Here is a 10,271-nt window from a genome sequence, read left to right as displayed (position 1 = left end):
GCGTAGTTACTAAATGTCACCAGCGTTTGTTACAGAAAATTACCGCTGACCTCTCTGACCAAGACATATTAGAATCTCCACCGCAGGTGTATCATTTATTTTATACCACCCACCCCACTACACCTTGCACCAATATATCTCTCTCAGTTGTCCACTATCACACTGACCATTCTACACTGACATAATATACCTCACCTGTCCATAATCATACTGACCACTATACAAAGATATCTCTATCCATAAGGTATTGTTGTATTTGAGATACACTTCTTTTTTTTTTTTTACTCTTTTACTTGTTTCAGTCTTTTGACTGTGGCCATGCTGGAGCACCGCCTTTAGTCGAGCAAATCGACCCCAGGACTTATTCTTTGGAAGCCTAGTACTTATTCTATCGGTCTCTTTTGCCGAACCGCTAAGTTACGGGTACGTAAACACACCAGCATCGGTTGTCAAGCAATGTTGGGGAGACAAACACAGACACACAAACATATATATATATATATATATATATATATACATATATACGACGGGCTTCTTTCAGTTTCCGTCTACCAAATCCACTCACAAGGCTTTGGTCGGCCCGTGGCTATAGTAGAAGACACTCGGCCAAGGTGCCACGCAGTGGGACTGAACCCAGAACCATGTGGTTGGTAAGCAAGCTACTTACCACATAGTCACTCCTACGCCTATAAAAATAGCAGTCCTCATCCCTGGCGGTAATTTTTTTTTTTTTTTTTTTTGCCAAACAGACACACGCACAAAATATATTCGTTCTTCACTCGTATATTACTGTTCTTGTTTTAACTTATGTCCATTATCCAGAAATCTTTCGTCACACATCTGTGACCTCTTCAGCGACACTTTCCATCCTCGTGTGTGTTCCTGCTCTGCTGACCATTCTGAAATACAACAATATCTGTTTCAACACACTGTTTCACATCAGGAATCATGCAACACAAATTCTATTCATAAGTTCTTCCCACAATTCTCCACATGCCTTTGCTTCCACTAACCATAATAATGATTTCTGCTAAAGACACAAGGCCTGAGATTTCGGAGTAAAGAAGCTAATCGATTACATCGGCCCCGATACTCGATTGGTACATTTTTTTATGGACCCCCAAAATTATGAAAGGTAGAGTTAACCTTGGTGGAATTTGAACTCAAAATATAAAGCTGAAAGAAATACCTCTAAGCATTTTGTCCAGCGTGCAAACGATTCTCTCAGCTCGTCCCCTTAAAATAATTATTTCAAACTTTGGCACAAGGCCAGCAAATTTGGGAAGTGTAACTCGATTACATCGACCGCAGTGTTCGACTGACACTTATTTTATCGGCTCCGAAAGAATGAAAGGTAAAGTGGACTTCGGCGGAATTTGAACTCAGAACGTAATACTGTGAAGCATTTTGCCTGGCGTGCTAACGACGGTGCCAGCTCACCGCCTTCGCTTCCTTAAAATAATAATTATTATTATTATAATTATTATTATTATTTTTACTCTAGGCACAAGGCCTTCACATTTTTTGGAGGAAGGGCTAGTCGATTACATCGACCCAGTGCGTAACTGGTACTTATTTACTCTACTCCGAAACGATGAGAGGCAAAGTCGACCTCGGCGGAATTTGAACTCAGAACCTAGTGACGGGCGAAATACCGCTAAGCATTCCGTCCGGCGTACTGACGATTCTGCCAGTTCTCCGCCTTAATTTAATAATAATAATAATAATGATGATGATGATGACGACGACGACGACGACGACAATGACGATGACGATTTCGTTATAATAATAATAATAATGTTTTCTTTTAAGGCGGCGAGCTGGCAGAAACGTTAGCACGCCGGACGAAATGCTTAGCGGTATTTCGCCTGTTGCTACATTCCGCCGAGGTCGACTTTGCCTTTCATCCTATTGTGGTCGATAAATTAAGTGCCAGTTGCGTACTGGGTCGATCTAATCGAATGGCCCCTTCCTCCGAAACATTTCGAGCCTCGTGCCTAGAGTAGAAACGAATAATCTTTTCTTTTATTATCGTCGACGACTCGAAGAGATACAAAAATACGAAACTTTTTCAAGAGATTTCAAAGAAAGGAAGAGATAATTGAAAGCGAGTTTACAAGTACAAAAGGGGCGGAAGAGAGACGTTATAATACTATAATGGACGTATTAAGATTTTTGCACAAAAATGACTTTTTAAAGAAAGTACGATAAAACACAATCATTAAACAAAATTGTTGTTTTGAAGAAATCATTCATCCTCTCCCATTTCCTTTGCTTATTTTAAGATTTTAAGACTTTAAAATATTTTTCTCTCGCTTCTCTACGTGTTTCACTTGAGAGTAGTTTTTCATCTGTAACTATTATATCTTTCTCATAGCGCGATGATGGTGTGGTACTACTGGGTAGCACTATTTTGGAACAAAACGTTTATTTACCTACTTCTAATAGTAACTGTATAGGGATTTGCCCTGGGTTTGTCAGTCTAGCTACGGCCCTCCACATAGAAGTCTCGGTATACCTATGGTTAATAAAGCGTAGACATTCGCTGCGTCAGCGGCATCTATAAAAATTCCTTGAAGATGAACAGATATAGGCAACATTTTTCAGATACGATTTCCCATAGTTTATCTCTAACTGAGATGCAGTCCTGCTTCAAACGAAGACCAAGACTGAGTACTGGGCATTCAGAATGTTTTCAGGTGCTCAGAGCCTTCTACAAGTCGGGCAATACGGTCGGTAGACCTTCCACGCTAACATGTTATAAAGAAGTAGCGATAGGGAAGCGTAACGATGTTCTTGGCGAGAATCAATTGATTGATCGATTTCGGAGGACTTTCAACCAAAAAAACAACCTTGAGTAACTTTTAGAAATCCCTATCCTTGCATTGCTATGGCGACACGAGTTCATTCCGTGTTCGAAATAAACTCTACACATACAGAAACGCCCTTAACTGTGCACGGATGTGCACAGAGCGACAAAACTGTATGACATGCATTGGCTCAGTGTCTTCGTATTACTGATTTGTGAAGCTTAGCTGAAACTCTGGCTATCGCGTACAGGACGGATCAGGCCAAAGGAAGAGCTTGTCATGAAGAAGACCTTATCGCCTTCATTAGATCGGGAGGACAGCAGTTTTTATGTCTCGTGGCTATGACGAAAGACGTTGTGGGGTAGACTGAAGACAAACACTTACCTCTTCGGTCAAAGCTTCGTCAATTTGGGGAAGAATTTTTTTGTTTTTGCTTGTTTATTATTCGTTTTTCAAATTTCCTTCTGAGTGGCGTTATGAAGATTGAAAGAGAAGTGCTGCTCCGCAGTGAATTTGTTGACAGTGCAGTTAAGGTGACGGACATTGTCCGAGTACACCAAGAATAAACAGCTGAGAGAGGGCAAATAACGTTGAGAGCCACGATAATAGGGGAGGGATCTGTGGCGTTTCTTGATTGGTTGAAGCTTTATTAGGCTCCTTTGTTCCTTTCCGTTTGTTCGTATTTTATATTTATGTGTTATCGTTTTGTTATTTTCTTTCTCCCCGAATCCAATGAGAAGGAGGGGAGCATGGTAAGTATAAAAATTTTTTTTTTTTTAAGATAATGGAATATTCTGGAAAACAACAATAGTAAACGATTATTGAAGAAATGTAATAAATTTTTAATTGATTTTAACTTTTTATTGCGTTTTATGGTTCCCCTTCTAATTTCTTTTGTTCTTCTGCTTTGTGGTTTCTTCTTTTTCCTTCTCATTTTAAAATTGTTTTTCTGCTTTTTTTATTATTATTATTATTATCATTTTCATTCTAAGGCGGCGAGCTGGCAGAAACGTTAGCACGCCGGGCGAAATGCTTAGCGACATTTCGTATGTCTTTACGTTCCGAGTTCAAATTCCGCCGAGGTCGACTTTGCCTTTCATCTTTTCGGGATCGATAAATTAAGTACCAGTTGCGCACTGGAATCGATCTAATCGACTGGGCCCCCCCCCCTCCCGAAAAATTTCGTGCCTTGTGCCTAGAGAAGAAAAGAATATGTAAAACTGGTCTAGCAATTAGTATAAACAGCAGAAGAGTACAAATAAAGGAGGAATGTATTTATAAGGAAGAAGGCGTAGGAGTGGCTGTGTGGTAAGTAGCTTGCTTACCAACCACATGGTCCCGGGTTCAGTCCCACAGCGTGGCATCTTGGGCAAATGTCTTCTACTATAGCTTCGGGCCGACCAAAGCCTTGTGAGTGGATTTGGTAGACGGAAACTGAAAGAAGCCCGTCGTATATATATATATATATATATATATATGTATGTGTGTATGTGTTTGTGTGTCTGTGTTTGTCCCCCCCCCCGTGTTTATGTCCCCGTAATCTAGCGGTTCGGCAATAGAGACCGATAGAATAAGTACTAGGCTTCTAAACAAAGAATAAGTCCTGGGGTTGATTTGCTCGACTAAAGGCGGTGCTCCAGCATGGCCACAGTCAAAAGACTGAAACAAAAGAGTAAAAGAGTCTAATAGAAAAATTTTAAGTTTCTGTTAATGTTGTAGTAGTAGTTGTTGTTGTTGTTGTTGGTGGTGGTGGTGGTTCGGAGAATGGAATAATTGTCAAAGCTTCGGAAAAGTGCAAGTAAAGAGTAATTGAGAATACGACAAAAGAGAATTTGGGATCAAGGTTGTTCTTGAAGCAGTTGAGTCGTAGTTTCTCTGGAAGAGAAGGAAGACGAAGACGAAGTGGAATGGAAGAAGATGACGACGACGAACAAGGAAGGAGGAAGGAGGAATGGAGAAAGGGTAGGGTTGGGTAAATAAAGATGGAGAGGGAAACATTTGCATTGTTTTATGTCCACAAAAGAATACAAAGGAAGAATAAGAGAGGAGAAAAGTTTTCTGGTGCCATCATTGGAGTCGACGTCGGCGTAGCGTTGTTGTTATTGTTTTTGTTGTTGTTGTTATAGAGATTGTTGTGGTTGCTGTGGTTTCGAGACTAACTGTGGAGTAGAATAAGTCTTAGGATTTTGGTTCGTTCACAAACTTATTAACGGAGTTACACTCGAAGAAAGAGCAGGGGAAAGAAGACAGGAGGAGAGCGCCAGAGAACGAAAAGAGTGAAAAAAAAAAGGGAGATAAAAGAAAGAAGAGAGGAAAGAGAAAAGAGAAAATAAAGTGGAGAGAAGGAAGTAAAAAAAAAAAAAGATAAAAAGATCAGTAGTCATTATTATTACTAATTGTAAACGAAAATTTGAACAGTCGTTAAATATTCATTTAAAGTACCAAACTAATAGTATTTTCTGTGATGGTTGGTTAGCGCGTTGATTGGCTGGCGAGTTCGCTGGTTGTTAACTGGCTGGAGTGACAGGCTGGTTGGCGAGCTTGCCGGCTGGCTGACTGGCGAGCTGGTTGGCTGGTTGGTTGGTTGGTGGTCTGACTGGCTACTTGCCTGCCTTGACTGTTGTCTGTCTTTTGTTCACATTTAGTCTTGCAGTCTTTTGTTAAATTGGTTTCTACAAACGAGAACCTTAATTCTTTTCTTTAAATACAATTGAGAAACAATACATTCATTTTTAAAATTTTCATTTCATTTTTTTTTACTTATTTTTTATATTGTTTTCATTTATTTATTAATTTATTTCGTGTTGCATGTGTAGGCGCGTATATACGTATGCATGTATATGTGTATATGTATATAGGTATGTAATGTACGTGTATACGTGTGTATGAATATGCATGTGTAGTTAGATTCTTTTACTCTTTTACTTGTTTCAGTCATTTGACTGCGGCCATGCTGGAGCACCACCTTTAGTCGAGCAAATCGACCCCAGGACTTATTCTTTGGAAGCCTAGTACTTATTCTATCGGTCTCTTTTGCCGAACCGCTAAGTTACGGGGACGTAAACACACCAGCATCGGTTGTCAAGCGATGTTGGGGGGACAAACAGACACACAAACACACACATACACATATATATATATATATACATATATACGACGGGCTTCTTTCAGTTTCCGTCTACCAAATCCACTCGCAAGGCTTTGGTCGGCCCGAGGCTATAGTAGAAGACACTTGCTCAAGGTGCCACGGAGTGGGACTGAACCCGGAACCATGTGGTTGGTAAGCAAGCAAGCTACTTACCACACAGCCACTCCTGCGCCTATATGTATATGTATATATATGTATATGTATATGTGTATATGTATATAGGTATGTAATGTACGTGTATACGTGTGTATGAATATGCATGTGTGTATATATATATATATATATATATATATATATATAGTGCATATGTATTTATACACGGGTGCGAAAGTGCGTGTATATATGTATATGTCGTTTGAAGTTTACTTCTTTTATGTTTGTTTGTTGTTTTTTGGGGGGTTTTTGTCATTTTTTTTGTTATTTGTAATTTTTGTACGCAACATAAAAAACCTACGTCATTTTTAATTGTTTTGTGTTTGTTGGGGAGCATTTTTGCCAGTTTTTTTTTAAAGTGTTTTTGAATTTTTAATTTAGACGTTTTGTTGTTGTTGTTGTTATTGCTGTTGTTTTTGTTATTGTTTTGAGAAGTTGTTTTTTTTTGCTTTGCTTTGTTTCGTTTCGTTGTGGAGAGTCGGGAAGGGAGGTTGGTGACCAGAATAAAGATTGTAATTCATTTGTCTCTTATTTCATCATTTTTGTTGTTGTTGTTGTTGTTGTTGTTTACTGATCACCGTCGTCGTCATTGTCGCAGTCATCATCATCATCATCATCATCATCATCACCATCATCATCATCGTCGTCGTCATCATCGTTGTCATCATCATAATCACCATACCTCCTGACATTATCTATATTCACTTTCTTTCTATCTCTCTCTCTCTCGCTTTCTCATCTCTCTCTCTCTCTCTCTCGCTTTCTCATCTCTCTCTCTCTCTCTCTCTCTCTCTCTATATATATATATATATATATATATATATATATATATATATATATAATTAATTGTGACAGGAGCAGTATTTATACCAAAAGGTATTATCTATCCCCACTTAAAAGTGAATGTTGTATTAAAACACAGAGTATTGTGAGAGTTACCAAGAGAGAACCTCTCATATGAACTTGTGGTGCACATAAGCACTCTTGCTTACATCGCAGGTGGCAGATAAATCACCCGCCATCACCACCGCTGATATATGTATATATATATATATATATATATATATATATATATATATATATATATATATATATATATATATATATTATAATCACCTACAATAGGTATTATGTTTTCTAGATGTACAAGCCTCTTGCCACTCTCTATAAAATTCTTCTGTATCGGATTGTGGCTGGTGTATTCTAAACGCAATCATTTATCTTATCTTCCCTTGGTAGTCTTGCAAATTCACTTACTGTCCAGTCAAGACTGCTATAACTCATCACCAGAACAGCTAAAGTATTGACGTCTGTTCTCTAATTTATTTACATTTAGCCTTGTATTAAGTATTTATCTGTTGTATCTATAATATTCCTGCCTGGATTTTTCTTTCATTTACGTGTGTATTGTGTGTGTGTTGTATTCTGCTTAATTCATTAATACTTAGGTATTTTTATAAAGTCTTTGTTTTGTCTAATTCCCTCTTATTTTCATTTAACGTGATATCACTGATTATAGATATGTTTTCCTCTCTTCAACGTTTGCTTTAGCGTATCTTTCTTTTCAAACAGAATTTCATGTAAATTCGATCTAGTAAATCCGTGTTTTGTCTGCTCTAGTGCTTTCGGTTATTTATGGTCTGCAGCGTACAAATCGAAAATCAGGGAATCTCTCCAGTTCGAGTCACTACTTCCCTGCATTAAGAGGTCACAGCTCCAGGTGCTAAGGACATGTGAGGCTTTAAAAAATAAGTCCTGGGGTCGATTTCTTCGACTGAAGCCCTTCAAGGAGATGCCCCAGCATGACCGCAGTCAAATAACTGAAACAAGTAAAAGAGTAAAAGCGTCCAACAAATCGTATGTGTATCGTTGAAAAGTCGGAAGCTGCAATTTTTGTTCAAGGAGAAAATATTTTCATAGATGCAGTATGTTAAAAAATAAATAACATACACAATATATTTCAGAGCTAAGCGAAACAAAATAACTCCAGAAGTCTCCGCGAGAAAGACAGATGCGTATTTCTCCGTTTTTGCGGCTTGTCAATGTCACGTATGCGTGTCACTTCTGAAACGAAGTCAAACTGACCAATTTGAGATATATAGAGAGTGTATAAACAACATACTTGTTTGTGATAAAATGAATAAAATTCAAATTACGCAATAAAAGCAGCTCTGGGGTATAACGTTTACCTATATAACATACTTAGAGTATGTGTATGTAATTTTCGTCCGGGAAAAGTCCTTCTATAGATGTATTTTAAACGCCAAATGCTCGAGGACATACTGACTGAACTGCTCCGGGGGACTTTCAGGTCGGAGATCACAATGGATTATTTCCAGAAATCCTTGTTCTAGTAGTTGTACCGAGAGACATTACAGGTTCGAGATAATATCTATATGCATGGAAGTACCGCCAGGTGAGACTGACCGGGAACAACGAAATCGTACTGAATGCACCTGTACAATGCCCAAGTATTGCTAAATAGCTGTTATCGCATTTAATTATTTAGCTCTTGGTCAAGTCCATTGTGAAAACTGTTCTCCTGCCCTCCTATAACAAGGCAGGACAGGCAGTGTTCTTCTGTCTAGAAGCTGTAGTGAAAGAAGTTGTTTTAGTACAAGAGGCTGAAAGGATAAAGGGCAGACGACCTCCTCTTTGGTCAAACTCTCATCAACTTTTTCAAGTTACACTGAAAACAAGATAAAGGTAGAGACAGAAGTTCTTTCTTTTAGTGTACTTGTCAAAAGGTGATTGTGACGAAATGGTTAGGGTGGGTGGAACTACTCTAGGAATGCAGAGTAAAGCAGAGTACAGTAATTGGGTGAGGGCTCGAGTCCTAAGTAGACAAGATGATCTTAGGTCTATGAGGTTTTTTGATTACCTCTAGTTGAATATTCCTCTGTATGAACAGGTTTGCACCACTCATGTGTTCACATATTTCGTATACTATATATATATATATATATATATATATATAAATAATTTCATCTCATTCCTTCCCCTTCCCTCTTTTTACCCCCACCGTTTTTATATAAGCCTCCAACAAATTGTAACCTTTCTTAGTAATGTCCCCCTCATCAGACGCCCCTGTGGCACATAAAAGAAATCATCGTTGTTGCTTTTGTTGTTGCTGTTGTATGTTGATGTGTGTACGTGTCTCCATTTGTGCCGATAGTTTGGTGTTTTTTTACCAGCCAAAATGAAAGAAAAATTTTGTTTATTGGATTATTTACAACTATTATCCATTGAAACGTGAGCAGTCTACCACATACCGCGGTAGACATAAGGTCGGGTTTTTTTTTTTTGTAAATAATTTCATTTTTCTGTCTGTGTACATTCAAGCTAAGATAGTGTCTTCTCACAGATGTATGCCACTCAAAAAAATACATTGACAATGAACAAAACAACACATTTCACAAACAGAAATTAAACAAAAAAGAATATAAATTTAATTGCACAGCAAGACTTTAATCTTGAACACGAACAAAAGAAAATAATATTTTAGCAGCTAAAAACACTGGCTTCAATAATTCGATCTGTGGCGTTGACAGCAATCATTTTTCTAACATAGGCACAAGGTCTGCAATTTTGAGGGAGTGGGGTTAGTCTTTACCATCGGTTCCAGTACTTGACTGGTACTTTATCGACCACGAAAAGATAAAAAGAAAAGTTGGCCTCGGCAAGATTTGAACACAAATCGTAAAGCATTTCTTCAATCGCTCTAACGATCCTACCAATACTAACATATACAAGTAATCCGTCCTACATTGAAACAATTATGCAACTCCACATACCTGTGGCAGCTTTGCTAGCGCTGCGAGTACTACAGAATTTCTGTGTATGAGTCTTTTGCCAGAAAAGAGAGAAAAAAAATCAACGTGGGAAAACCTGATGGCTATGCATAAGAGCAAGCAAAGAAAGTTGTTTATCTGTTTACTAAAATGCATAGGTTTTTTTTTTCCAATGCCCTCACTCCAAGGATCAAAATAAAAGATGCATTATCCGATACATTTGGCCAAGGTACCACTCAGTGAGACAAGACCTAGAGCCATGTGGTTGGGAAGCAGACTTCTTACCACATTGCCACGCCTTAACATCACTATTAGTAACGTCTTGATTATATTTTGGTGTGTACGGGCTTGTCTTCAAGTCACTCCGAT

At 38.3% G+C, this 10,271-nt stretch overlaps 1 long non-coding RNA gene across 1 annotated transcript; it reads right to left on the bottom strand.

Annotated features, from left to right (window-relative positions):
* Window positions 1–595: 595 nt before the first annotated feature.
* On the bottom strand, window positions 596–3,666 carry LOC149132792 (uncharacterized). Its single transcript, XR_016244355.1, has 2 exons — window positions 3,195–3,666; window positions 596–899 (listed from the first exon to the last, which is right to left on the bottom strand). It is a non-coding gene; the product is annotated as an uncharacterized LOC149132792 (long non-coding RNA).
* Between the last annotated feature and the right edge of the window lie 6,605 nt (window positions 3,667–10,271).

The sequence above is a fragment of the Octopus bimaculoides genome, chromosome 14 (genome assembly GCF_046866305.1).
Source record: "Octopus bimaculoides isolate indiv1 chromosome 14, ASM4686630v1, whole genome shotgun sequence".
NCBI classification, from domain to species: domain Eukaryota; kingdom Metazoa; phylum Mollusca; class Cephalopoda; order Octopoda; family Octopodidae; genus Octopus; species Octopus bimaculoides.
The sequence above is the reverse complement of the archived record's forward strand: the minus strand, read 5'-3'. Positions and strand labels throughout refer to the sequence as shown.